This window comes from Sorex fumeus, unplaced genomic scaffold (genome assembly GCF_029834395.1).
Source record: "Sorex fumeus unplaced genomic scaffold, SorFum_2.1 ptg000166l, whole genome shotgun sequence".
NCBI lineage: Eukaryota > Metazoa > Chordata > Mammalia > Eulipotyphla > Soricidae > Sorex > Sorex fumeus.
Genome location: NW_026606223.1, coordinates 3,510,971 through 3,515,744, shown reverse-complemented (window position 1 = coordinate 3,515,744; position 4,774 = coordinate 3,510,971).

The following is a 4,774-nucleotide window of genomic DNA, read 5'->3' as shown; positions in this document are numbered from 1 at the left end:
GCGATGCACAGGGGTTACTCCTGGCTCTGCACTCAGGAATTACCCCTGGCGGTACTCGGGGGACCACATGGGATGCTGGGAATCGAACCCAGCATGCAAGGCAAACCGCGTGCAAGGCAAACGCCCTACCCGCTGTGCTATTGCTCCAGCCCCAGGATCCGTAACTTGGATCAGGAGCTTGGGTTCTGCTCCCTTGACTTGACGTGGTTGTTTGGTTTGTTTTTGTTTTTGTTTGGGGAGGTACACATCTGCATCGACAGTCCTCAGGCTTACTCCTGGCTCTGCTCTCAGGAACCACTCCTGGCTGGCTGGGGGGCGGGGGAGGGGGGGGCATAGAGGGTACTGGGGATCAAATCCAAACCAGCTGCATACAAGGCAGACACCGTCCCTGCTGTCCCCTTGCTTCGTGCCCCCACCCCACCCCTTGACTTTTATTGAGCACCTACTCTAGACTCAGGCTGAGCTCTCTTACGGATAGACGGATGGTGGTGATGAGACGATCGAGACTCCAACTGTTCAGGCCCAGGCCCCACCTTGTTCGAACGTTACTTCTGAGGTTAAAGCGAGTGTGAAGGAAGGCCAGGAGGGGGTGGAGTGGGCATTGGACAGGAGGGGTGCAGAGGGGGTGCAGGGGGCCCCCCACTCACCTGAGAAGGCATCGGAAATGACTGAGGCAAATGTTGGAGGCATTACTGGGGCTCAGCTCCCCGCAGAGTGGTAGAAGAACTCCAGGAACCCAAGAACTCAGCCCTCCCCACGCACCTCCCGTCTCCTCCTGCCACTCCCCTGCTCGTTCTAGCCCCACAGACAACCCCAACCTGTCCACGTTCAGCTCCCCTCCATTTCCATGGGGGCCTCATCTCTGGTCTCTCGCCTGCGGACCCAAGATCCAAGGGACACGCAGAAGGAGGACCACTCAACGAGCTGGGCAGCTCGCGCTCCCTGGGCCTCCTCCAGACCAAGAGCCAGAACATGCTTCTGGTTTAGAACCTGTCTGGACACTGATCCGGCAATGGGGTTCTGTGGCTCTCAAGCAAAAGCAGCTGAAGGGCTGGAGAGACAGCACAGCGAGTAGGGCGTTTGCCTTGCACGCAGCCAACCCAGGTTCGATTCCCAGCATCCCATATGGTCCCCCGAGCACTGCCAGGAGTAACTCCTGAGTACAGACCCAGAAATAACCCCTGTGCATCGACGGGTGTGACACAAAAAATGCAAAAAAAAAAAAAAAGCAAAAACAGCTGAGACAAAGGCCAGTAAACAGGGTGCCAATAAAACTTTATTTGAAAAAAAAAAAACCAGAAACAGGGCCTGAAAGATAGTTCAGTGGATTGGATATTTGCCTTGTGTGTGGCCAACACAGTTTGATCTCCGGCATCCCATATGGTTCCCTGAGCACTGGCAGGAGTAATCCCTGAGTGCAGAGCCAGGAGTAACCCCTGAGCATCACCAGGTGTGGCCCAAATCAAAAGAGCTGGTCGACCCCTACTCTCAAAATCTCACTGGGCGCCTGTGCAAGCAGGCCTGAAGGTGAGGATGGGAGAAAGGGTCTGGGGGGGAGACAGCTCTGAGGAACAGAGGGAAGTGAGGAGGGGAGACAGGAGAGAGGCTAGTGCAGGGGTGAGGCGCAGAGGGACCCTCCAGGTCAGCAATGCCCCATCGATCCTGCCCAGTGCTCTGGTGTTTTGTTTTTTGGTTTTTGTGGGGGGTTTTTTGTTTGTTTTTGTGGGGGGTTTTTTTGTGTGTTTTTTTTTTCCTTTTTGGGTCACACCCAGCGATGCACAGGGGTTCCTCCTGGCTCATGCACTCAGGAATTGCTTCTGGCAATGCTCGGGGGACCCTATGAGATGTTGGGAATCGAACCCTGGTCGGCCGCGTGCAAGGCAAACGCCCTCTCCACTATGCTATCAGTCCAGCCCCGCTGTGCTCTGGAGATATGGCAGAGCCCACCTAGATCACCTGCCCAGAGAGGGAGCTGGGGCAGTTGCAGGCCACCTCTGCCCACTCACGAGGGGGCACTACTGGGGGGAGGGGGCTTTAACCCGCCAAGGAAACTCCCCACCTGCCTGAAACTTTGGAGGAGGATTAAGAGACCAGAGGTCGCCTCGGCACACAAACCCCAGGCAGTGGCGCTGGAGACAGAAGTGACCACAGCACACAGGGCCCAGATGAGTCCCAGCCCGGGCAGGGCTCCTGCAGCCCCTCGGCTGGGGAACAGGCCCAGAGACTCCTGCCCAGCCCTCGCAGGGAGCGAGGGCCCAGGGCAGGCTGAGCGGCCGTGGATGTCACCGTCCCTCCCTGCCCTGGGCTCTGCTGAGCGCCAGCTGCCCCCACAGCTACTGCTGGTCCTGATGCGCGGCGTGTCCCATGGGTCCCCCTGACAGCAGAAAAAGGGCGCAGCTAGGGACCAGCCAGTCCTTGAGAAGTTGGCGCGCTGAGTCCTGGAGCTGGGCCGGGGCTCCCCTCCCTGTACAAGACCCCCACTAACACCTGCCAGGCCACTGCCGTCAGCAGCAAGTCAGAGGGAAACAAGACAGCAGCTGGAGTGAGATGGATGTTTGCTGTGTTTTGTGTTTGTTTAGGGGCTGCACCCGGCTGTGCTCAAGGATCACTCCCAGCTCTGCACTCAGAGCTCACTCCTGGCTCTATGCTCAGGGCTCCCTCCCTGCTCTGTGCTCAGGGTTCTGTGCTCAGAGATCACTCCTGGTTCTCTATTCAGAGATCACTCCTGGCTCTGCACTCAGGCATCACTCCTGCAGGTTTGGGCAACCATATTGCAGTGCCTGGGATCAAACCCGGATCTGGTGTGCACTATGGATGTATGGACTTACATATTTGCGTATTTTACAACATAAATACGTAAGTGACATGCATGACCCACTGTACTACAGCTCCAGCCCCTTCCTTTGATGTTTACATAAGAATCTGGCATGTTCGGCCAAGCAAACTCTTCATTTCTAGTGAAAAGGATGCATTAGTAAGACGTGTAAAATGAATGAAGAAAACCGAACAAAAACTTTTTGGCAATTGAGCCAAGTTAGTGGTTAGCAGGTGGAGAGAGGTCGGGAAGGGCTGAGCAGAGGGTGGGCGGTCCCACTGAGCTGGTGGACACAGATGACCCTCAGGGAGATGAGCAGACACAGGTGTTGTGAGAGCCGGAACTCAGGACAGCTGAAAGCTATCAGATGCCAAACACAAATCTCAGAAAAGCATGCTGAAAGGAGACTCTGGACCGAACATGATGGCCACTCAATGCCTCTTTGGCAAACCACAGCACCCAAAAGGAGAGAGAGAACAAAAGGGAATGCCCTGCCACAGGGGTGGGGTGGGATGGGGGATGGGGGATGGGAGGGATACTGGGATCCGTGGTGGTGGGAAATGGGTATTTGATCATGGTATAATTGAAACCCAAGCACAAAAATTTGTAAGTCTACAACTGTGCCTCCTGGTGCCTCACTAATAAAAATTTAAAAAATTAAAAATTTTGAAAAATAAGCTGCAACTGGGCTAACTGCTCCTCATATGTTTTTGCCTGCTCATGTGCAGTACTCTGGTGTGACTGACAAAGATCACGACTTCCACTACCCAGCCGTCGCCACACTCCAGGACGCTTTCCGGACCCGCGTGGCAGCTCCGGCTGAGACCCACGCACGACTGAAGACCCACAGAACAAGATAAGCGGAACTCTCTGAGACCTTGGACTCCAGGCTCGGTGGACCCAGGAACAGAGCTTCTCTGCTTGTTCCCACCACCACAGGTGACAAAGGGATTCTAATCAGGAGCCCCACCCTACCCTGCCCTGTCTGCTTCCATCAACCACCCAGGGATCGAATTGTGCACAGGAGACCCACCCTACCCAGATAAATACCCCACTGGCAGACTTCCACTCTCGACACGACTTCCACTACCCAGCCGTCGCCACACTCCAGGACGCTTTCCGGACATCGTAAGACACTAAATACCCATCTTCCGGAATTGTCGTACCATATTTGATAGGGTTCAAATATGGTAACACCTATAAGGGTGATTAGAGGTCGACCCAAAAGCCTCTATCCCTCTCGGAAAGACTGGCAAGATACCAAGAGTATAACAAGATGAGAACGCTATTCAGGTCTCCCAAAGAAGAATAGAAAGAGCTATGCTTGGAATATCACGTTTCACTCAAATGAGAGAACGAATCCGGAGTTCTGACATCCATCGACGATCAAGGATCAGGGACGCTGTCTCATATGCCAAGGTGTCGAAAATCAGATGGGCTGGTCACGTAATGAGATTTAAAGATGACCGTTGGACTAGAGCTGTTACTGATTGGATTCCACGGGATGTCAAGAGACCGTGTGGCCGCCCACCTACCAGATGGTCAGACTTCTTCGTCAAGATCATGAACGATCGGTTTGAGGCCCTTCATGTTCCCGGAGCGAACAGATGCCATTGGGCTACACTAGCACGCGACAGGGACAAATGGAGACGTTACTGGCGCCCGCTCGAGCAAATCAACAACTAACGGGAAGTTAAATGATAAGTGATAAGTGAAAAATAAGCTAGTGCTCAGACAATTGGGAACTCCCGAGGAGGATGGGGGAGAATGTGATCTCTCTCTCTCTCTCACACTATACATTCAATTATATCTCAGATGATTTAAAGAATTAGGGGCTGGAGCGATAGCACAGCAGGGAGGGTGTTTGCCTTGCTCGCGGCCGACCTGGGTTCGATTTCCAGTATCTCATATGGTCCCCTGAGCACTGCCAGAAGTAACTCCTGAGTGCACGAGCCAAGA